The sequence below is a fragment of the Piliocolobus tephrosceles genome, chromosome 12 (assembly GCF_002776525.5).
Source record: "Piliocolobus tephrosceles isolate RC106 chromosome 12, ASM277652v3, whole genome shotgun sequence".
Classification (NCBI taxonomy): domain Eukaryota; kingdom Metazoa; phylum Chordata; class Mammalia; order Primates; family Cercopithecidae; genus Piliocolobus; species Piliocolobus tephrosceles.
The window spans coordinates 365,059-390,635 of NC_045445.1; the positions used below are offsets into that span (position 1 = coordinate 365,059).

General features: G+C 41.8%; 2 long non-coding RNA genes across 2 annotated transcripts; one reads left to right on the forward strand and one right to left on the reverse strand.

Moving 5' to 3' along the window:
- Positions 1–284: 284 nt before the first annotated feature.
- Positions 285–24,863, reverse strand: LOC116418981. The gene is made up of 3 exons (XR_004229232.1): positions 24,552–24,863; positions 19,667–19,729; positions 285–1,420 (listed from the first exon to the last, which is right to left on the reverse strand). It is a non-coding gene; the product is annotated as an uncharacterized LOC116418981 (long non-coding RNA).
- LOC113221903 lies at positions 1,289–5,301 on the forward strand. The gene is made up of 2 exons (XR_003308129.2): positions 1,289–1,943; positions 2,637–5,301. It is a non-coding gene; the product is annotated as an uncharacterized LOC113221903 (long non-coding RNA).
- Positions 24,864–25,577: the final 714 nt, after the last annotated feature.

Here is a 25,577-nt window from a genome sequence, read left to right on the forward strand (position 1 = left end):
TTCTTTTACTTTCTATTTTTTTTGTTTGTTTGTTTTGTTTTCCTTTGAGACAGAGTCTCGTTCTGTTGCCCAGGCTGGAGTGCAGTGGAGCAATCTTGGCTCACGGCAGCCTCCGCCACCCGGGTTCAAGTGATTCTCCTGCCTCGGCCTCCCAAGTAGCTGGGACTACAGGCGCGTGCCACCGCGCCTGGCTAATTTTTTTTTTTTTTTTTTTTTTTTTTTTTTTAGTATTTTTAGTAGCGATGGGGTTTCGCCATGTTGGCCAGGCTGGTCTTGAACTCCTGACCTGAGGTGATCTGCCCGCTTCGGCCTCCCTGACCTGAGGTGATCTGCCCGCTTCGGCCTCCCAAAGTGCTGGGATTACAGGCGTGAGCCATCACACCTGGCCTATTTTTTCGTTTGATTCTTGCAGTATCCCTGTGAGATCAGCTAAGCAGATGTTATTATGCTCATTTTATATGCAACAAAACTAAGAATATTGTCTCTGTGCCATGTACTATATAACACTAAGGAATATTGCCTGAGATGTCCAAAAATGACACCATTGGATGTTAATTTATCTTTGGAAAGAATATATTTGGCAGTATCTAGTAAATCTGAGCATACACATACCTTATGATCCATAAGTTCCATTCTTAAGTTTATTTCAAACAGGAGTGAATATATTTGTTCACCAAAGACATGTAATAGAATGTTCATAACAGCACTGTTTGTAGTAGTTCCAAACTGGAAATTACTCATATGTCCATCAACGGTAGAATGGATAAGTAAATTGTGGTGTGATCACGCAATCAACTTCTGTATAGCACCAATAAACTATTGCTAAACAATGATGAAACTCCTAAACATAATATTAAATGAAAAAGAAGCCAGACACAAATGAATACATATTGTGATTGCATTTATATAAAGTTTTATATAAACAGGCAAAACTAATCTTTGGTGATAGAAGTCAGGATGGCAGTTACCCTTGAGTTGGGGGAGCGGCATTACTGGAAAGGGGCATAAGGAAGGGTTCTGGGGTTCTGGTAATGATCTGTTTATTGACCTGGGTGCTAGTGATATGGATGCGATTACATCATGAAAATTCATCAAGCTTACGATTTGTGTACTTTCCCGTAATGTATAGTATACTTCAGTAAAAAGTTAATTTGCCTTAGGCAAAACAGAAACCCATTATCTTAGGCAAGGTTTTTCAGTGGCTTCCCATGGTACTCAGAATAAAATCCAAAGTCCTTACCATGGCCTGCATGGCAATATATACATGATCTAGCCCCTGGCTACCTCCTCCACATGTAGCCGGTGCGCCTATAAATGTTAGGGTTGAATGAATGATTGAAGATTCCTGGGTGAATGGTCCACTAGGCTATAGCTGGGATTCCTCCCACAAAGGGAGACACCTGAGAAGTTGTAAGTCCTCCTGTTAAAAGGAAAGCTTTGTTAGTATAACCTCTCTTGTCCACCCCACCTCAGTTTGGTGAGGAGAAAGCTCAGAGCTTTCCCCAGTGCTTCCATGAACTTTGGCCAGTAAAGACTTAAAATATCATATCATAAGATGAGAGAAACCAGTTGGAACTTAATTTCTATCCCGAATCCTTCGATTATTCAAAGAAAAACAAAACACGGTCAACAGGCAGTGGAACTCCTCACTCCAATGTGATATTCCTGAGAGAATATTGACTTATTGCACTTCGTCTCTGGGACAAGTATTGAACATAGGGGAAGCCTTATATAAAATTGTTCAATAAACAAAAGATGTCTTTAACATGTGTTTGAGATCTTTCTTCTCATGATTCCATGTTAGGTACAACAACTATGACCGGGCTGTCATCAATACCGTTCCTTATGATGTCGTCCATCGCTGGTATACAGCACACCGGACTCTAACGATAGAGTTGAGGAGACCTGAGAATGAGTTTTGGGTCAAACTAAAGCCTGGCAGGGTGGGTCCTAATCTCTAAAGATGTCAAGCAAGCTTGTAATAATGAAACAGTGAAGAACGGGTACTTACTTAATATGTGAGTCACAATGTTGCAAAGGAAAAAGAGAAAAGAGTCCTTGGTGTTGGTCATGGTCCTGCGGCTCACTCACTGAATGCCCTGGAAGCAAGCCTCATCCCATCTCTAAGGCATCAGTAACTCTATTTGTATGGTGAGGGGGTTTAACTGGATGACCCCCAAGGGTCCTTCCAGCTTCATGATTCCATAGTTTTTATTTTGGTATTTCCTCTGGATGAAAAATACCTTCAGCTTAGCATAAAATGTCATGAGATAATTTAACCCTTTGAGAAAGGGTAGAATAAGAATTAAAGAAAAAGAAAGAAAGCAATTATCTGATTTGCTTTGATAAGAGAACAATTACTTGAGAAACAGAAGCTCTTCCACTGCAGGGCCTATTACCTACTGTTGCCTCTGTAACTTCCATTTAGCCTACTACAGGGCTATACACATCTTAGTTTCCAAACGTTTGTTTCATTTCAAAAGAAAAATACCTCATTTAATGTAACCAGAGAACAACCTAAAGCTTGTGTTTTAAATGATCTCTTCTGACTTAGGGTTCCCTTGGTCTGTCCTTCTTCTGATAGTGTTTTCTCTCTCTCTCTCTCTTTTTTTTTTTTTTTTTTTGCCCATTCACAGGTCCTATTTATAGACAACTGGCGTGTCCTACATGGCAGGGAATGCTTCACTGGCTACCGCCAACTCTGTGGCTGCTATTTAACAAGGGATGATGTATTAAACACTGCTCGCCTCTTGGGGCTTCAGGCTTAAAATTGACAGCATCGGGATTATGAATACACCTGGCACCGCGGCTACCAGAATTTCATATGGGCAGAATAATATTGTGTCAAACTCTACTTCAGATTGTCTCCTTATCTCGTCCCACAAAACAGAAGCTGTCCCTTTCTCTAGTAGGGGAGACTTGTTAGAGAGGGGGGACTCTGAGCTATCTAATGTCAGACTTCTAGTGGGACAGCTCTCTTCCTCATGTTATAACATGGATCCACTTGTTTTATTTAAACCTTTTAATATAATTTTGGTCAATCTCCTTCAGAAATATAATCTCCATATTGATAGGAAAGCAATAATTGCCATGAGGTAGTGATTTTTTTTCCCAAGTAGATCAGTTAGAAAGAAATGCATTCTAGAAATAACAAAAATCCTGATAAAGCAACAATTTGCAAAATTTTTGGTCTTAGGACACCTTAACACTCTTAAAAGTTATTGAAGGCCCCAAGGAGTTCTTGGGTGTGGGTTCTATCTATTGATACTAATTGTTTTAGGTATTAAGACTGGGAAATATTTAAAACCCAAGAACACAGAAGCACACATCCCTCAGCTGTCAGAGAGATGACATAACCATATGTCATGTAGCCTCTGGAAAAGTCCTCTGTCTCCTCACGAGATAATGAGAGGGGGAAAAAAAGCTACTATTGCCTTTGTAACTTCCACTTAGCCTACTACAGGGCTATGCACATGCACATCTGGGTTTCCAAAAGTCTGCTTAATTTCAAAAGAAAAATGTTTAATTGAATGTAACTCATCTTGGTGTTATTATACAAAATAATTTTTAATCTGCAGACCCACTAAAAGGGCCTCAGGGACTCCTCCAGGGGTCTTCAGACCATACTTTGAGAACCCATGGGCTAGCGACTACCTTGAGACAGTCCTTTACATAGGCCTGGGGATTAAAGGGTTTAGCTGAAACCCTAGATTTTTCTCTATAGCCTAATAGAACTCCAAACATTATAAGAATTGCTTGGTAGCATAAGCTCAGGGATAAGGTGGGAATTGAGTTCAAATATAGTGTTTTATCTTCGATACAAATCATCTCTATAGGAGTTAAATTAGGAAGTCACAACAGCTCCTGTTGAACAAACTCATCAGTGTGGTAGTCCTATGAGGGATAATTGCAGAAAGGTTTTAGAGACTTGTGAGGTTCCATATGATAATTCTTTACACACACACACACACACACCACCACCACCACCACCACCACCACCAAGAGAAGAACACAGGTCTATCCTGTAATATTATTCAGGGAAATCAGCATGATAGATGCTGTGCCTCCGGAGAGTTCTCTGGAGATTACTACCCAAATGTGTATTTTGGCAATTTGGTGGTATTTAGGATGTAATATGTTTTCCTCCATTTCTGCTAATTTTTTTCTTTCTCTCTCTGTCTCTCTCATAAAATACTATACATGTTAATTACCAAGATTTGAATGAGTCAAATTTAGTAGCTTGCTGCTTTTATTTTTTAAATGGCTTCTTTTATGTATGGGGGGAGGGCAGGTTATGAGGCTTCTTTTCCCTCAGCTTTCATTGAAAGTGAAGATGTACAATAACCACATTGACCACTGTAGAATGATGAAAGAGAATCTAGGCTAGGATGCACACGAGAGGGGGGAAAAGGCATTATTAGTGAAGATAGGAGTTACAAAGCAAAGCAAAGTCAGTATTCAGATAGAGAATAGAGCCTAATCTGATGTTTGCAGGGAGTTCCTAGATCACATTTGGCAATTTACACATTATTTTATTGACACATCCAGTGCTCCAAAATGTGTTCCCAAAATATTTCGGCATTTTATTTGTACTATATAGGAATCTTTAGGGGAGTCCATGAAATTTGTTTTCCTCATAGGTCAAAGGACTGATAATTAACTTTGGTTCTTAAGGAGTATGCCCTTTAGCAATAAGAACAGCAATAACATTTTACCCTGAAGTTTTTTCTCTATACCTACTATTATGCACTCCTAAAATATGTCATCATTAGTCTTCATGAGGATGTTTACCATTTTTGAAGTTTTGTGTAAATTAGCCTTGAAGATTACACTATAACTGAGGTCAGCCTTGGTTTACGGCCAGCAAAGGACATGATCATGGCCCTGGAGAGATGAGGACACAAAGCAAATCAATTCCCCCACTTACTGAAGGACTCCCCTTACCTTCTGTCTCTCCTGACACCTTGACTCATTAATTATTTTACCCTCCTTTTTGGAAATTTGCAACCAATCCTTCTCAACAATGTACTCCCTTTGGTACATTGAAGAAAAAGAGAAGGGAATTATTTGAGTCCTGATCACGATGCATTGAAAACTTCCTATGTGAGATGTTTCTTTTTTTTACATCTCTTCCAGGTGTCCCTGAGCATATAAGCATGGGTCTATGTCTACCAAGCTCACTGTAGAGCCACTTTTGCCTTTTGCTATGGTGGAATGGGATCTGTAGGGTCAGGAACACAGCACCTAACACAGTGCCTTATGGACAGTAGTTTTATAATACAGATGTGTTGGAAGAATAAATGAATGAGTCCTTTTCAAACAAAGTCACCAGAAGTTACCACATTCTCTGTATGTATGTCCTTTTTTGTTTGGCATTTAGCTGACACTGGCTTTTGTTCGCTTTCATCTAGAGTGACCAACCATCCTCTTGTGCCCAGAACTACAGCATTTTCCATTTTAAAACTAGGAGAGTCCCACACGAACCAGGACTGCTGGTCAGTCACCATACCTTCTTGCTGCTAGCTATGTAGTTTTCTTTGGTTTTCATCACTGGTTCCCATTTCTTTGAAAGTGTTTGTAGGTCACAGACTGTGTAGTCCATGATGAAAAGAACAAAAGATGTACGAATTATGGTGTGTTGTGATTCCCAAAGTAGGGTCCCCAGACCACCAGCAGCGGCATCATTTGAGAACTCCTTAGAAATGCACATTTTCAAGGCTCACCCCACGCCTACTAAGTAAGAAACTCTGGGCAGGGGTACCAGCAGTTTGTTTTAGCAAGTCCTCTGCAGGATTCTAACACATGACAAAGTTTGAGAACTACTGACAGGAAGAGTCCTGCTGCTGAGTTCTAGGCCCAGTTCTGGCACTGGCTCACTAAATGACTTGAGGCATGTACCTCTCCTATTTTGAACTTCAATTTTCTCTTCTGCGAAATGAAAGCCTTGGACTAGGCAGCGTCTAAAGGCTCTGTCACTCTGTAATTGTGTGACTTTGGTAACTTTGTTTGACTTCTCATTGCTTAAGTTTTCTCATATGGGTATGGTAAGGAAAATATCTACCTCACAGGATTTTCTAACAATTTTGTGATTATTAAGCAAGATGACTGATGACTAATAATGACAGCCAACTCCTACACAGTGCTTTGTATATCCTGGACGGTTCTAAGTGCTTTTAATTCCTGCGACAATCCCATCTCCATTTTACAAATGAAAAATAGAGGTCACACGGCTAATACATGTCAGAGTTTGGATTAAAACCCAGAAAAATCTGTCCCCAGAGACAACAATGATTTTAACTAGCATGCCCTTTTGCTCAATAAATGTTAATTCCCTCACCCTTTCCAAACACACACAGTCTAGCTGACCATTCATAGACAATAATCCCACTTTCACAGTCCATCCAACAAGATCTTAAAAGAACCATGAGAATCTCTAGGTTTCTTTTGCAAATAGTTTTCAAGCATTTTTTTAAAAAAGGAGGGAGGGTGGGGAGGGAGTGGCCAAGATGGCTGACTAGAAGCAGCTAGGGTGAGTGGTTCTCACGGAGAGGAAGGAAAGGGGCAAGTAAATGCAGCACCTTCAACTGAAACATCCAGGTACCTGCATTGGGTCTAATCAAGGAAACAACTCGATCCACAGAGAATGAAGAAAAGCAAGGCAGGATGGCAGCCCACCCAGGAGCAACATGGAGACAGAGGAACCTCCCCCACCCCCAGGGAAGTAGTGAGTGAATGTACGATCCTGGGAAACTACGCTCCTCCCATGGATCCTTGCAACCCTTGGGTCAGGAGATCCCCTCGTGAACCCACTCCACCAGGGCCTGTGTGTCAGACTTGACACACAGAGATACGTGGAGTCTCAGCAGAGCAGCCGCTTCAGCACGTGCAGAGACCCAGGAGCTTTACATACTCCAGCAAAAGTAACTGCAGCTCCTGCAAAGCGGGAGATTAGACCCCTGTACACACCCCTAGGAAAGAGGCTGAATCCAGGGGGCCAAGCAGCAACGATCTGCGGGCCCCACTTCCACTGCACCTCACAGGATAAGACCCACTGGCTTGGAGTTCCAGCCAGCCACCAGCAGCAGTGTTGCACCTACCTGGGACAGAGGTCCCGGGGGAGGGGCAGGCTGCTCTCTGGGACAGAGCTCCCAGAAGTGGTACCCCAGAACAGCATAGCACAGCTGCTCTTCAGAAGCATGGCCAGACTGCTTCTTTAAGCAGGTGCCCAATCTGTTCCCCCTCACTGGGTGGGACTTTTCAACCAAGGCCTCCAGCAACCCCTACTGGTGTTCTCTGGCTGACAGAGATTTGAATTCTCCCTGCGACAGAGCTCCGGGAGGGAGGGAGGGGCCACCGTCTTTGCTGTTTGGGCGACTTAGCTGTTCCAGCCTCCAGGCTTTGGAGAGCCCACACCGATGAGGGGTGGAAGCAGTGCCCCAGCACAGCACAGTTGATCTGCAAAAGCATGGCCAGACTGCTGCTTTAAGCAGTTCCCTGATCCCATTCCTCCTGATTGGGTGAGACCTCCCAACCAGGGTCTCCAGCCTCATCCTACAGGTGCGTTTGGGCTGGCAACAGGTCGGTACCTCCCTGGGTCAGAGCTCCCAGAGGAAGAGGCAGGCTGACATCTTTGCTGTTTCACAGCCTTCACTGGTGATAGCTCCAGGTACTGGAAAATCCAAGGTGACTAGGAACTGGGGAAGAAGCCCAGCAAACTACAGCAGCCCTGCAGAAACATGGCCAGACTGTTAAAAGAAGAAGAAGAAAAAAGGTAGATAAGCCCACAAAGATAAGAAAGAATCAGTGCAAGAACGCTGAAAACTCAAGAAGCCAGAGTGCCCTGTTTCCTCCAAATGACTTCATCACCTCTCTAGCAAGGGTTTGGAATTGGGCTGAGGCTGAGATGGCTGCAATGACATAAGTAGAATTCACAATATGGATAGGAATGAACTTCACTGAGTTAAAAGAGTACATTGTAACCCATTGCAAGCAAGCTAAAAGTCATGATAAAACATTGCAGGAGCTGACAGACAAAATAGCCCATATAGAGAAGAATGTAACCAACCCGATGGAACTGAAAAAACACACTACAAGAATCTCATAATGCAATCACAAGTACTAATAGCAGAATAGACAAAGCAGAGGAAAGAATTTCAGAGCTTGAAGACTGGCTTTCTGAAATAAGACTGGCAGGCAAGAATAGAGAAAACAGAATGAAAAGCAATGAACAAAATGTCCGAGAAATATGGGCTCATGTAAAGAGAGCAAATCTAAGACTGATTGGTGCCCCTGAAAGAGATGGGGGAAATGGAACCAATTTGGAAAATGTATTTCAGGATATCATCTATGAGAAATTCCCTAACCTAGCTAGAGAGGCCAACATTCAAATTCAGGAAATCCAGAGAACTCCAGGAAGATACTCCACGAGAGGAATATCCCCAAGACAGATAATCCTCAGATTCTCCAAGGTTGAAATGAAAGAAAAAAATGTTAAAGGCAGCTAGAGAGAAAGGCCAGGTCACCTACAAAGGGAAGCCCTTCAGACTAACAGCGGATGTCTCAGTGGAAAACCTACAAGCCAGAAGAGACTGGGGGTCAATATTCAACATTCTTAAAGAAACTCCAACCCAGAATTTCATATCAGGCCAAAGTAAGCTTCATAAGTGAAGAAGAAATAAGATCATTTTCAGACGAGCAGATGTCGAGGGAATTTGTTACCACCAGACCTGCCCTACAAGAGCTCCTGAAGGAAGCACTAAATGTGGAAAGGAAAGATGGTTACCAGCCACTCCAAAAACACACTGAAGCACTCAGACCAGTGACACTATAGAGCAAACATGTAAGCAAGTCTGCAAAATAACCAGCTAGCATCATGATGAAAGGATCAAATCCAAACATACCAACACTAACCTTAAATGTAAATGGGCTAAATGCCCCAATTAAAAGACACAGAGTAGCAAGCTGGATAAGGAACTGAGATCCAATGGTATACTGTCTTCAAGAGAACCATCGCACATGCAATGACACACATAAGCTCAAAATAAAAAGGTGGAGGAAAATCTACCAAGCAAACGGAAAACATAAAAAAGCAGCAGTTGCAATCCTAGTTTCTGACAAAACAGACTTTAAATCAACAAAGATTAAAACACACACACACACACACACACACACACACACACAAAGAAGGGCATTATATAATGGTAAACGGTTCAATTCAATAAGAAAATCTAACTATCCTAAATACATATGGACCCAACACAGGAGCACCCAGATTTATAAAGCAAGTTCTTAGAGGCCTTCACACAGACTTAGACTGCCACGCAACGATAATGGGAGACTTTTTAACACCCCACTGACAATATTAGACAGCTCATTGAGACAGACAATTAACAAAGATATTCAGGACCTGAACTCAGCACTGGATCAAATGGACCTGGTGGATATCTACAGAACTCTCCACCCCAAAACAACAGAATATACAGTCTTCTGATCACCACATGGCACTTACTCTAAAATCGACCACATAATCAGAAGTAAAACACTCCTCAACAAATGCAAAAGAACTGAAATCATGACAAACAGTCTCTTGGGCTACAGAAGAATCAAATTTGAAATCAAGACTAAGAAATTCACTAAAAACCATGCAATTACATGGAAACCGAATAACCTGCTCCTGAATGACTTTTGGGTAAATAATGAAATTTAGGCAGAAATCAAGAAGTTCTATGAAATTAATGAGAACAAAGATACAAAGTACCAGAATCTCTGGGACACAGCGAAGGCAGTGTTAAAAAGGGAATTTACAGCACTAAATGCGCACATCAAAAAGTTAGAAAGATCTCAAGTTAATAACCTAACATCACTACTAAAAGAACTAGAGAAGCAAGAGCAAACAAATCCTAAAACCAGCAGAAGACAAGAAATAACAAAAATCAGAGCTGAACTGAAGGAGATAGAGACATGAAAAACTCTTCAAGAAAATGAAAGAATCCAGAAGCTGTTTTTCTTCTTTGAAAAAAAGTAATAAAATAGACAGACCACTAGCTAGACTAATAAAGAAGGAAAGAGAGAAGATTCGAATAAACACAATCAGAGATGATAAGGGGAATATCTACCACTGACCCCACAGAAATACCAACAACCATCAGAGAATATTGTGAGCACCTCTGTGCACATAAACTAGGAAGTCTAGAAGAAATGGACAAATCCCCGGAGACACACACCTCCCCAAGGCTGAATCAGGAAGAAACTGAATCCCTGAACAGACCAGTAATGAGTTCAGAAATTGAGGCAGTAATAAATAGCCTACCAACCAAAAAAATCCCAGGACCAGATGGATTCACAGCTGAATTCTACCAGATGTACAAAGAGGAACTGGTAGCATTCCTACTGAAACTATTTCAAAAAATTGAGAAGGAGGGACTCCTCCCTAACTCATTCTATGAGGCCAGGCCAGCATCATCCTGAAACCAAAACCTGGCAGAGATTCAACAACAGAAGAAAACTTCAGGCCAGTATCCTTCATGAACATCAATGCAAAAATCCTCAACAAAATGCTGGCAAACTGAATCCAGCAGCACATCAAAAAGTTTATCCACCACGATCAAGTTGGCTTCATCCCCGGGATGCAAGGTTGGTTCAACATATGCGGATCAATAAATGTGACTCATCACATGAACAGAACTAAAGACAAAACCCACGTGATTATCTCAATAGATGCAGAAAAGGCTTTTGATAAAATTCAACATCCCTTCATGTTAAAAACTCCCAATAAACTAGGTATTGAAGGACCATGCCTCGAAATAATAAGAGCCATCTGTGACAGATGCACAGCCAACATCATACTGAAAGGACAACAGCTGGAAGCATTCCCCTTGAAAACCAGCACACGACAAGGATGCCCTCTCTCACCACTCCTATTCAACGTAATATTGGAAGTTCTGGCCAGGGCAATCAGGCAAGAGAAAGAAATAAACGGCATCCAAATTGAAAGAGAGGAAGTCAACCTATCCCTGCTTGCAGATGACATGATCCTATATCTAGAAAACCCCATTGTCTCGGCCCAAAGGCTTCTTAAGCTGATAAACAACTTCAGCAAAGTCTCAGGGTACAGAATCAATGTGCAAAAATCACTAGCATTCCTATACACCAGCAACAGTAAAGCTGAGAGCCAAATCAGGAATGAACTCCCATTCACAATTCCTACAAAAAGAATAAAATACCCAGGAATACAGCTAACTAGGGAGGTGAAAGATCTCTACAAGGAGAACTACAAACCACTGCTCAAAGAAATCAGAGATGACACACACAAAAAAATGGAAAAACATTCCATGCTGATGGATAGGAAGAATCAGTATTAAAATGGGCATACTGCCCAAAGCAATTTATAGATTCAATACTATTCCCATTAAACTACCACTGACAGTCTTCACAGAACGAGCAAAAAAAAAATCTATTTTAAAATTCATACAGAACAAAAAAAAAAAAAAAAAAAAAAAAAAAGCCTGAATAGCGAAGGCAATCCTAAACAAAAAGGACAAAGCTGGAGGCATCACACTACCTGACTTCAAACTATACTACAAGGCTACAGTAACCCAAACAGCATGGTAGTGGTACAAGAACAGACACATAGACAAAGGGAACAGAATAGGGAACCCAGAAATGAGACCACACACCTACAACTATCTGATCTTCGACAAACCTGACAAAAACAAGCAATGGGGAAAGGATTCCCGGTTCAATAAATGGTGCGGGGATAGCTGGCTAGTCATATGCAGAAGATTAAAACCGGCTCCCTTGCTTACACTAGATACAAAGATTAACTCAAGATGGATTAAATACTGAAATGTAAAACCCCAAACTATGAAAACTCTAATACCATTCAGGGCATAGGCATGGGCAAAGATTTCACGATGAAGACACCAAAAGCAATTGCAACAAAAGCAAAAAATTGACAGATGGGGTCTAATAAAACTAAAGAGCTGTGCACAGTGAAAGAAACTATCAACAGAGTAAACAGACAACCTACAGAATGGGAGAAAATATTTGCAAACTACGCATCTGACAAAGGTCTAACATCCAGCATCTATAAGGAACTTAAACAAATTTACAGGAAAACAAACAACCCCATACAAAAGTGGGAAAAGCACATGAACAGACACTTTTCAAAAGGAGACATACATGTGGCCAACAATCATATGAAGAAAAAAAGCTCAACATCACTGATCATTAGAGAAATGCAAATCAAAACTACAATGAGATACCAACTAATATTAGCCAAAATGGCCATTATTAAAAAGTCAAAAAATAACAGATGCTGGCGAGGCTGTGGAGAAAAAGGAATGCTTATACACTGTGGGATTGTAAACAAGTTCAGCCACTGTGGAAGACAGTGTGGTGATTCCTCAAAGACCTAAAGTCAGAAATACCATTCAACCCAGTAATCCCATTACGGGGTCTACACTCAAAGGACTAAAAATCATTCTATTACAAAGACACATGCACGTGTATGTTCATTGCAGCACTATTCACAATAGCAAAGACATGGAATCAGCCAAAATCCCCATCAGTGACGGACTGGAGAAAGATAATGTGGTACATATACACCATGGAATACTATGCAGCCATAAAAAAAGAATGAGATAATGGCCTTTGCAGGGACATGGATGGAGCTGGAGGCCATTATCCTTAGCAGACTAACACAGGAACAAAAAACCAAATACTGCACGTTCTCACTTATAAGTGAGAGCTAAATGATGAGAACACATGGACACATAGAGGGGAACAACACACACTGGGGCCTTTTGGAGGACAGAGGGTGGGAGGAGGGAGAGGATCAAGAAAAACAACTAATGGGTACTAAGCTTAATGCCTGGGTGATGAAATCATCTATGCAACAAATCCCCTATGACACAAGTTTACCTATGTAACAAACCTGCACTTGTACCCCTGAACTTAAAAGTTAAAAAAAAAAAAAAAAAGAGAGATTTAGTGGTTAATAAACTCTAAATGAAGCATTTCAAACTTAAAAACAAAATCTGGCCAGGTGCCGCGGCTCACGCCTGTAATCCCAGCACTTTTGGAGGCCAAGGCAGGAGGATCGCTTGAGGTCAGGAGTTTGAAACCAGCCTGGGCAGCAAAGTGAGACCCCGTTTCTACAAAAAGTAGAATTAAAAGAAAACTTAGTTAGGTGGAGTCACGAGTGCCTGCCGTCCCAGCTACTCGGGAAGCTGAGGTGGGAGGCTCTCTTGAGCCCAGAAGTTCGAGGCTACTGTGAGCTATGATAATGCCACTGCACTCCAGTCTGGGTAACAGAGCAAGACCATGTCTTGAAAAAAAAAAAAAAAAAAAAATCATCATTTCTAATTTTGCCTCTTCCAAGAATGGAAGGAAATTAACCTTATTCAGTACTTTTTTTTTCTCTTGCAAAATACCAGTCAGTTGTTAGGCTCAAAACCCTTTGATAGAACATACCCATATCACTGGCCCCAGGGTGCTCTTGGGAATATTGGAAATCCACTCACTTAGCTCAGCTGTGGATTAGCTCAACTCTTAGTTACGAGGCCAGAACATGTCTGCATCCTCACCTCCCTAAGCCTGCAGCTCATCAGAACCAAAGACCCTGGCAGAATTTGGCGGTGGTTCTTTTTTGTCAGACTTACAGTCAGGGGTTGGTGGGTTTGTGGGTAGCTCCATTCTAGTCCTTGGCTTTAATCCGTGAGCCTGGCTTTTGTCTTCCATCTTGCCCAGGGTACTTTGAAAACGCTATACATTGCAGGAGCTTAGCTTCTGGCTACCATGGTTTGCTTCCAGAGCAACAAGTGTAGTACTTCAACATGGAGACAATTATCTTTTGTTTTTGTTTTGTTTTGTTTGTTTTGTCTTGGCTATGCCTTTTTGAGCTTACCTTTTTATATTTTGTCCATCATTGCCATGTGTTTGGAGCAGTGAGCGTTCCATAACATGAACTCACTGTACCATCATGAACGGGAAGTCAGGGGAAACCTTTTCCATGTGGATTTTACTCTTCCCTGATTCCCTCAATTGGGTTGGCAAAATACGACTGTGCACTTTCTTGATGATTCGGGCTTATCTTTATGACTGTCTGTTTCTGTGTCAGACTGTAAAGCAGTATAAAAGTCTTTAGCTAGATTAATGCAATCCACACTTCCTTTCTGGAAAAAATGGGAGGCGGGGGCATTTTTTACAGTTGCAATAAATCATCTTAAGCCATTTTGGTGTATATCATATAGATTAGTGGTGGTGTTCTAGCTTACTTTCTGTGTGGGCAGACAGGCACAGTGATTCGTGCCCTGCACAACTGAAGATCACAAGGGCTAATGCTGTGTAAACCTGTGAACTCAGTGAAGGTTTTTCTCTGTTAGCCTCATCTTTCTCCATCGTCTACCCACTGATGGTGGCCACTCCCTCCAATTCAGGTACTCAGTATCCTCTCACCATCTGCTTTCTAGCTTCCTCTCTGATGCCTTGACTGAGGCAGTGTCATGTCATAGGAAGGGCACAAACTTGGAATGATCTGGGCTTGAATTCTGCCTCTGACTTTGGGAAGCTGCTTTCCTTCCTTGAGCCTGTGTTTCTACCTATGCAAAGTGGGGCTAATAAATGCCAGCTACCTGAAAAATCTATGATGAAGAATGAATCTATACATGTGTATAAAGTGTGAGCAGCACATAAAAATCACTGAGTACATAGTAGTAGTTTATCATTGTTGACAATATCAGTATTTGAGAGAAGAGGAGGAATCAGGGCTGTGTGATTCCTGTGTGTTTGACAGGAATCAACATTCTACTTAGAGGGAAGCAGCAAATTTATGACAGTCAGAATTGGAAAAGTATGTGAAAATGTTAGGGGTCAGAGAGAGTAGGTAAGTTGTGAAGCACAGATATATTGGCAAGACATCTGAACTTCTAGGCCTGAGGGTTCCTGGATAGGAAGTTAGTTTGGGGTTTTGGCAGTCCGAAGGCTGAGAGGTGAAAGAACAGAATGGTCAGAGAGCAGGTCAGAGAGCCAGATGAGAAAAGCTGAGTCTGGAGAGTTTTAGGGAGAGTGGTGTGGTAACAAAGGCATGTAGAATCAATGAGACAGGCAGGCAGTCACCCATGCAGGGGATGATGCATAGTTAAGGTGGAGAGCACATACTTCCACATCTAACTTCACCATCTCCCAATACCCCCACTGGAACTGCTGCAAATATGATTTTTGAAAGGATTAGAAGGATAGGATTGAAGATGAAATAAAAAGGGTTGAAGAACAGGAAAGGAGGCAGCAACTAAATTTTGGATGCTGAAGAACAGATGGATGAGTGGCAACTGACTTAGCAGATCCAAGAAGGCCACAAACTAGGAATTCTGAGACCTTAGTGGGAAAAGCAAAAAGCCAACTTGATTTACTCGCCACCTCCAGAAATCCTCAAAGGCTGTAACAAGGTAACTCTGGAAGTGGAGTTCCCTCTGGAAGTGAAGGGGGGTGGGAATCAAAATAATGAAGGCTGTTTGAAAACTCTTTTAAGAAGTAGATTCATTGCCAAATCCCCTCCTGCTGTCAATGCCAGTGAGGGGCTGGCCCTCCCATGCTCTGACAGAAGTCTGGTGTGTTATTCCCTAGAGAGGGTAAAGCAGAGGGTCTCTGGATGGGGAGTTCCCAGACTTAGTTGAGGGCTGGGGTTCTGTACTGAAAACAGGGGTGTTGAGTGGAAGCATGTGTCCTGAAACCTGTGAACCCCCAGTCTTCTTCCCTGCCCCTGCCTCTAAAATTCTCGCAGCTGGAAGAGTCTTCTGTGAGCCATCTGACCAACCTGAGAGAAAAAGATCTAAGGAGACTGACACTGAAGGCTCCCCAGTAAAGGGCTCACTCAGCTGGGTTACTCCCCAGTGAGGTACATAGTTTGATACTGTGAGGAAGAAGACACCCATTCAGTTGAGGGTACTTATTTTTGGAGTAGGAGGAGAGACCTGAGCATTTTAGTTACTGCAAGGAAAGGAGCCAGGCAGAGAAGATGGAGAGATTCTTGAGAGAAGAGGTAATTGATGGAGTGAGGCACCTGGGGAGGCAGGATAGGATGGAACCCAGAGCGGGAGTGGAAGTGACAGCCTGAGTCAGAAGAAAGAACCTTCATCTCGCACTGAGATAGGATGAAAAGAAATGAGATCTGGTTATAGACTCAATTCAATCCATTATTATTTTGCAGCTACTCTATCCAAGGCGTTGTGTGGGGTAGTGTTCATTCATCCATCCACTCATTCATCCAACATTTTTTTTGGAGCAACTACTGTGTTCCAGGCCCTGTGCTGGGTGCTGGAGATACCGAGATGAATCAGACAAGGTTCCAGTCCTCAAGGAGCTCGCAGTCACAGGGCGAAAGCAGGCTCACAACATAGGGCAATATGTGCCGTGAAAACTGAGGACAGAGGGCTGTGAGAACACAGAGCAAGGGACACTGTAGAGAAGGGAATGAAGCAGATATGGAAGTGGATATAGAACAAGACATGGACTGCTCTGCAAGGGCAGAGAGATCTCGTCCAGCAGGGCCCATCTGCAGAGGTTTCATGAAGTTAGGTGGTCTTTGAGTTGAAACCAAGAGGATGCCTAGGATTTCTTTCAACCTGCAGTGACATGGGGGTGGGGAGGGGGTGCCCACCAAGAGGTGAAAACAGATGCAAAGATCCAGTGGCAGGAAATTGCAAGAGGACATGTTCAGGGTAGAGGGAGAGGCCCTGGTTGAGCACCTGAGAAGCCCCGGTTGAGAGTATGCTGAGGCAAGTAGTAGGAGGTGCAGTTGCGAAGCAGGAATAGGATGAGATGCAAAAAATATCACTGAAGCTACATCACAAAATGCAACGAGGCTGAACAAATGGATTGCGTAAAGAATACCAGACTGTGAAATGAGAAACCCGATTCTGTTTTAGGCCCAGCTCTGAAACAAACTTGCTCTTGATATGGTATGTAGTGACTCAATTAACGTCTCTGAACATTGGTTTCTTCATCCATCAAGTGGTAGCAGGAACACCTTTCCTGCCTATCTCATGGGGTTCTTGTGAGGAGCATATGAGTCAGTGTACACGAAAACACCTTAAAAAAAAAAAAAAAAAACCTCTTTAAAGTACTGGTGCACACATGTAAAGGCTTATTACTGAGGAGACGCTTGTGCTGGGAACACAACCCTAACCGTAACCCTAACCAGGGGAGCAAACGTACTGAAATATCCTCCTAAAGGGATCTAACAACTTTCCAAAAGTAGTTGTTAGGTAACATGGGGAGCGAATCAACTCCTGTTAATTTGGAATGTCTATATGTCAAATTTACATACAATAAAAATAGATTTGTACTATCCTGGTAGCCTACCGATGATAGTAAAATGGGAATTATACACACAAAAACACGCAAATGTCCAATTGTTCTTTCTTCACTCAACCAACATTCATTGACCACTCTGCTGTGTACTGAGGGCAGGCACAGTGGAGGCCAAATAGAATTTCTGCCCTTAAGATCTCCTTGTACCATGGGAGACAGATGTATTAACAGCCAATGTTAACACCAGGTAAGCACAAGGAGTCTGTGGGAGCTCAGAACATGGGTGCCTAAACCAGTCTTTTGCAGCTGCAGTTGTATTAATATGAAGTAGTACCATTGCCCCGATTTTACAGATGAGGAAACTGAGAGTTAGAGAGCAAGTGACAGAGCCAGGACTCTAACCCGGCTGTTTTAATTCTGAATCCCGGGATTTTTCTGCCTTACCACAGCTGCCTCTCTTGCTTTGTAAATACTTTAGGCCTAATGCATATGGCAAAAGATAAGTTGTCTTGCGTGTCCCTGCCCATCCTAGACTGCCTGCTCCTTTCCAGAGACAAACAGGAATCTGGGGGTTAGAGCACCTCCATGTGTCCAAAATGTTATATTTCAGATATAAGTAATAATAATAATAATAATTAATAAATAATAATAAAAGTCCTCACCCTATCTATAAGTTCCTTTTGAAAGTTTCTCAAGAGTCCAGGAGTGTGTGTGCACACACGCATGTACGTGTGGGTGTATATGTGTGTACGTGTACGTGCACGCATGCAACTGGGTGCGTGTGCATAGGCGTTTGGAGTAGGGAAGGTTGGGAAGCACTCGCTCCTGCATTTTCAACAAACCTAGATAGAGAGAAAATGGAAAATGAGCCCAAACAAAAAGGAACCTGCAGAAGAAGGCAGGTGAAAATAACCAATGGGAGAAAAGAGTTCTCAGCAGACACCAGGAAAGTGGCATCTTCTGGCCACATCTACTGCTTCACTGGCAGTTCCATTAAAATATGTATATATAGGGAAAGTGGTTTCCTCCATCATGTTCTTCTTCTGGGAATTTTGTGGAAATTTCCTGATGTTGTGTGAGTCATAAAAGGAAAAAGAAATAATTTCCATTCCTGGAAATATTGCAGATTACATAACCTGAAATCCCTCCTTGCTACACAACACCTAAAAAAGCTGGGTAACTAGTGGTCTGTGGTTGCCAAAAATGACATCCTGTGAACATCCAGGAGCCTCAAGCAATCCCAACACTATGGCAACTGAAAAAAATGAAGGGGTTGCACTAAGTAGCTCGTAAGATCCCTTTCATCCATTTCTTTGCACCATATCATTCTTTAGTTCTTGTATTCACTCATTCACTGGAACATTTACTGAGCACTGATTCTATATCGGGTATCGGCTATGTTGTGTTTTGATGAATACAAGTTGAAAGGCATGGTCCCTGTATTCAAATAGCTCACCACGTTGTGCAGTGGCTCTTGACCGGAGCTGCACATCAGAATCACTTGAGAAGGTTTGCAACAATGCATATGCCTGCCTTCCTCGCTGCCCTCAAGACTCTAACTTCGTCCTGGAGGGAAACAAATAGCCTGGCATTCTTTCTGTGTTGATTTCTGATACCCAGAGCCTGAAGGGAATTCAAAGTGTTAGACAGCATTCTATAGAAATATGGAAAGGAAAGGATTTCCTCTGGACAGGATAGTTCCTCAAGCTCGGGGGAAGGTGCAGAAGAGGCGAGACCTCTGTCATTTCCAAGAGGAGTGGGAACCTGGGCCCTGCTGCCCAACAGCAATGCCAAGGAGAGACGTGGATTGATTTGAGAGGCATTTTGAAGGTAGAGTCCACTGAACTTGGTGTCCAATTAATTGCGAGAGAGGGGTTGAGGGAGAGGAAGGTGACAAGATGACTCCTAGGTTACTGGTTTGGTCAACTGGGCACACCTTATTCACACAGGGCATATATTAGAAGAGGAGAGAGCTTGGAGAGAAGATGTTTTCAGTCTTGGGTATATTTGAGTTTGAGGTACACGTGGAACAGAACATCTAGGCAGGGAAGTCCAAGAGGCAATTGGATACTCTTATCTGAAGTTTAGCAGAGTGTTCAATCTTGTATATCATTTTAAAGTGACTGCATCACTCCCAACCCTCTTAAAAATGTTCTGAGTAAAGCATAACACCAACTTTATACATTTCCTTTCAAAGAGTACACAAAAATCAGTTCTTTGTGCCTCAGGGAAGAGCCACACCCAGTTACCTATATAACCATATTTTGAGTACCACCTCGTGACTCTTCCGCAGCCTTCAGTACCTGCTTTTAAATGGTCACATATAATAAATGCACTAAAAGCAGCCATGTCTCACCACCATTTGCTTAGGGCAGGATTCCCATCAGCAATGGATCTTCATATTTTTCCACTTCTGAGCCTAGGGAAGAAAAATCCATGAAGGTAACCAGCTCATAAAGTGGCTCTTCTTCCCAAAATTTCTTGTGACATGTGGCTTTGAGCGATTAGGGCTCTTTCAACTCCTAGGCCCTTCCTCACTTATCTTAAGCTGTCATTGAGTGTCTGGCACCCTAAAGCACCAATCTTTCTTTGAGGCTACATATTCATGAAAAGTCTTCCCCACCATCACATTCCTCTTCCAGAAAATTTGTGGGAGCTTCTTAGTGCTCTGGGAGTTTTAAAGGGGAAATTAATTTCCATTTCTGAAAACAGGGCACACTAGATAACCTGAAAACCCTCCTGTTACAAAGCACCTTTTAAAAGGCAGGATAAAATTTAATAAATATTCCTTTGAATGCACATATGATGAACTTACGGTGGAAATTGACCCTCAGGTGTCAAAAAACAAAGAGGAACCTAAAGAGCAGCTCAACGGGCATTTGAATTTATGTTAGGCTGGTAGGGGAATGGATTCAATAACCACCAGGGAGAGGAGAAAAGCCTTGGTGCCTCACAAGGGCTACACAGTCAATGAAAGGATGGACTAGGTAAAAAAAAAGTCTTCCCACCACCATGGTGAGATGACAAGAGAGTTTGTTTCTTCATGGGTTCTGGTGGGAGAAAATAAAATGCTTCCCCTGGTCATTTGTAACTCTAAGGCTATTGTCATGTAGGTCTAGGGTTGGAATTAATACCTCTTATTTAGGTCTTGAAAACCCCAAGCTTACAAATTAACATCAAAAAGATAACAGCCAGAGATACACCCCCAGTCAAACCTCACTGAAGTCTCAGAGATGAAATCATCTGAACAAATCCCTGAACTCACAAACAAAATTATAAAACACCTGAGGGAAAAAAAAGTCGCCTGTGATTGAGTATCAGCAAACACAATGATGAGCAGGATTAAACTACCAAAAACTTCAGAGAATAGAGCCAACCGAGAGTATAAAATAAGTTTGTGTAAGATACTTAGAAATAATAAGTAATCCAAACATATGAGAAAGATCAAGACTCCATGGAAAAAGAAGAGGCCGGTTTCTTTCTTTAAAGAACCAAGTAGAACTTCCAAAAATGAAATACATTATTTCCAGTGACAGCAAAAGCTCAGAGGATGGGTTTAAAAGCAGATTCATCTGCTTTAGTGAACTGGAAGATAGAAGTAAGGAAATTATTCAGAAGGCAGCAAGAAAAGATAGCAAATGTATAAACGGTTAAGAGATACAGAGAAATGATGCAAAGGTCCAAAAAACCTCTAATAGGAATGACAGAATCAGAGAATAAAGAGAATAGGGGTAAACCAATAATCAAAAGGATACTGGCTGGAAATTTTCAGATTTGAAAACAGACATAGTTCTTCATATTCTAAAAGCATGAGCCACAGCAAGAAACAATAAAACTGAATCACAGGGAAACCGGTGCAGGTCAACAAAGAAAAGGGGAAAGATCTTAAAATCAACTAGAAAGAAAAGTGACAGTGCTATCAAAGGGATAGTAAACTGACAGCAGACTTTTCACCAACTGCAATAAAAATGGAATCACATCACTAATGCATTCGGGGAATGGGGGGAAATGTCATACTCAACTAAACTACAGTTCAAGAATGAGTGAAGTAAAGATATTCTTTTTGATATATTTTTAAATATTTATTTATTTATTTATTTATTTATTTATTTTATTATTTATTGAGACAAGGTCTCACTCTGTCGACCAGGTTGGGGTACAGTGGTGCGATCTCCTGGGCTCAAGGGATCCTCCCACCTCAGCCTCCCTAGTAGCTAGGACTACAGGTGTGCACTTCCATGCCTGGCTAATTTTTTTTTTTTTTCCCCCGAGTAGCTGGGACTACAGGTGAGCACCACCACTCCCGGCTATTTATTTATTTATTTATTATTTTGTAGAGACAAAGTCTCAGTATGTTGCCCAGGCTGGTCTCGAACTCCTGAGCTCAAGTGATCTTCCCGCCTCGGTCTCCCAAAATGCTGGGATTATAGGTGTCAGCCACCACACCCAGCCAGTAAAGGTATTCTTCAACAAAGGTCGAGAGGGCTGACCACTCACAAACCCTCACTGAAAGAATGACTTAAAGATGTTCTTCCATTAAAAGGAAATTGAACGAAAAGAACAAAGCAAGATGCAACAGAGGAACGGTAAACAAAGAAACTAGTAACCATGGCTATGAGTCAAAAAAAAAAAAAAAAGACTGCATGAAGACCATATAACTGACCAAATTATAACTAAATACTGGACAGCATTGACTTGTAAGACAAGGTCCTTGTATTGTTTGTGGTGAAATTGGAGACGATTAAGATTTGATAAAATGAAGTGTTTGCGATTAAAAATAAAAAGACCTTGAAAATTTCATATCCCTTAGTGCGGATTCAGATCCACTAGAAAGCTTACATTTATCTAAAACTAACTCCAGGTCAGCCAGAATATATCCCAGGAATAAAAAAATAACCCTCCAAAACCAGAGATTTTGTAACTGAACTCCGGTCCAGGCCATTCATCACCTGAAGGCCAAAAACTCAAAGAGAGGAGCTTTGATGAAAGGAAAGTTAGCTTTATTTGAGAAGTCAGCAACCCAGAGGAGTCACTGAACTAGAGTTCAGTGATCACCTCTCTGAGTTGTGCCTCTGGATTAGGGGTTTTTCGGGGAAATAACGATCAAAACATTCTTCTAAAACGTATTCAGTCTCAGGTGGGCAGTTAATCACTGCTTTCTTGGTCAATGTTTTGTGACCTTCTACAGGCACCGTCAGCCTATTCTTACCAGGCTGGTCAGCCCCTTCCCAGAGTTGCTGGTTGGCGTGTTTTCTTTTGTCTCTGTTGAAGGTCCTGTTTTCCTGAGGCTATTTTTAGTGAATAATCTACAAACTCAAGCAAAGCAATAATCATATTCAAGCACGCAACCTTTTATCTAACTTGGAGTCAGTACTGTTACAATTTATTTGTAAAAGATGGTAGAGTGAAGAAAGATAAAAGAATCTCCCTTCCCCTCTCGTACTAAATAAAAAATAAATAAATAAATAAATAAATAAATAAATAAATAAATAAATAAATAATGGTAAAAAGCAGAATGAGAAGAAGAGAAGAATAAGGAGGAGAAGCAGGGGAAGGAAGGAGAGAGGGAGGAAAGTGGCTTCCCAGGAATGTGTGTGTGTGTATACAAACACACACACTAGTGGGGAGGATGGCTGGTTTAGCACACTTCTGATTCTGTCCCCACCCCCTGGAAGCAATACTGAGGAAAAACAATGTGAGCCAGTTAGATCCTGAGAATGGGATGTAAGACTCTCTGACTTGAGGAGAAATGGACTGAGAGAATAAGCAGAAAAAAATTAAGTAAATACCTTTGAGAAGAGAAGCCCTCAATTGCCACTCCTAGATTTCACCAGCGGTAGGAAGGCTCCCAATTCTTTCCATTTTCCAAGACACTGTGCTGAGTTGGGCAAACAAAACAAAACCCTCAGAGTAAGACACACCCTTGCATGGATGGAGTGGAGCATGATAGACGATATTTAGCAAGATCTTAGAAAAAAAGGTAGATTGAAATCAACATCCCGCCTGCCCTCAAATTATCAGCCTCAGAATGTTAGAGCAAATAGAAAGTCTGACAATGTTTTCCATAATTGAAATAAAAATAAATGGTTTAGCAATGATGCTAACAATCTACAGGGATAGAGAGGGAGAGGGAAAAGGAGAGAGAGAGGGAGGGAGGGAGGAAGGAAAAAAGAAGGAAGAAAGGAGGGAAAAAGAAGGAAGAAAAGAAATAAAGAAGGAAAGAGAGAGAATGAGAGAGAGAGAGAAAAAAAGAAAGAAAAGAAAGAAAGAGAAAGAAAAAGAAAGAAAACAAAGAAGAGTAGGAAAGAAATCATCATAGTATACAAAAGACAGATAACCATCACAGACTGGAACAATGCATAAAACAAGGAACAGATGCAACTAATCCTAGACTTCTGTAAGCCATGTAAAATACGATTTCAACTTAACAAAGTTTCAAAGACCAGATGATTGGTAACCAAATTTGATTTAAAAGGAGATTACTGAGCTCAGAAAAGAAACCGAGAACCCAAAGTACCACATGGTGGATCAAAGAAGTAAATTAGGAAGAGCAAGATGCAGAAGAGACATGCATACAAATCAAAACAAGCGCGTGGAGGAAGAACTTTAGGTGGTCACGCTAATGCTTATCCAACATTACAATAATTTACATGCCTTAAGTAAAGAGCCTAATAAATGGAATAGAAAAATATCCACAGATGCTGTATGTGAAAAGTTTCCAGAAATAAAGGAAGAATTGAACCTGCTCCTCAAAAGGACAAAGTCTCTACCAGGAAAAATTGATGCAGGACAATCAATATTGAGATATATTCTAGTTGTGTTATGGTACTTCAAACACAAAGAATTTGTTTCTGCACCTAAGCGCGCACGCGCACACACACACACACAATCAATTACTTACAAGGGAACAAATTTGTTCCACTTAAATATAAAAGTAAAATGTAACATCTCCAGAGTGTTTCTGCTCCTGGGCGAGATGAAGCATGCAAACTCTACTGAATGCAGCTATAAAATGTGGACGCAGTGCATGGGCCAGCTATTTGAAGACTCTGAAAAGTAAATGGAAGGAGGCAGACTGGGGAAAGACTACAATTTGAAGCACCACTGAAACAGCAGTGAATTTGACACTTTCCCCCTTTAGTATCCTTGGCTCAATGTAGCCTGCAAGTTAGAAGTAGACAGTGGTGTGAACAGAGAGAGCTCTGGTTCTGACTTGAGAAGAGGGAAAAGGGAATACTAACCCTCAGCGATAGTTAAGGGGATCCCCAGTTTTTCTTTCTTCTTTTCTTCGTACTTTCATGTTCTAGCCCACAGGCAATCCTGTGGCAGCAGTGGTGGTGACAGAGGTAGAGACAGTGACAGTGGCAGCCGCCAGGGCCTTCAGGTGATTAAAACTCTGAAGGAAAGTAACCTTCCTCCCTGATTGTAGGTCCCAAGAGGGTGCTCATGCCTCCTTTTTTCTCTCTTCGGTCTTCCTGCCGAATGACACCAGAGGAAGGCAAAGGCACAGGAAGTGTGTGGCAGAGAAGAGTACCGAAAGCGATAGCAACAGCTTTCTGGCTAGAAGGTTAAAAACGGGAAGCTGAGGGAACCAGAAAGCGCTGGGGAGATTGCAGGGAGGGAGGAAGTGCTTGGGAAAGTAAACCCATGAAGCTGTGTACGAACTTCTGAGCTTACCCCCAAGCTGTGTATGTACAGATGTGATCCTATACAACATACAAAGGACTTTGAGAACTGCACTGAGTAAGGGATACAGACCTCGCCAGTTCCAAGACTGCTGATCATGCTTAACAGAACCAAATACCATTGGAAAGGCTTTGAAGTGGAACTAACATTAAAACCCCCAGTCAGAACATGGGACCTGAGCCTAAGTGATGGGGGGAAAAATGAGTGGAAACTTGGGGATCTGTGGGACTATGACAAAAGAGCTAACTTTTGTGTCATCGTAGTGCCAGAAGGAAAGGAGGAAGGGGGTGGGACTGAAAAAGTATTCAAATAAATAATGGCTGGAAGATTCTAAATATGGCAAAAGACACACACGCCTATACATTTAAGAAGCTGAGTGAACCTCAGCTTCTTTAAGAATAATCTTAAAGGAACTTACACTAAGAAGCATCCCAGTCAAACTTGTGAAAACTAAAGACCTAGGAAAAATGTCTCAAAAGCAGAGAGAGAGAGAGAGAGAGAAAGGAAACCTTACCCATATGGCAAAAGCAAGTAGAATGGCAATATATTTCTCATGAGAAACCATGGAGGCCAGAGGAAGC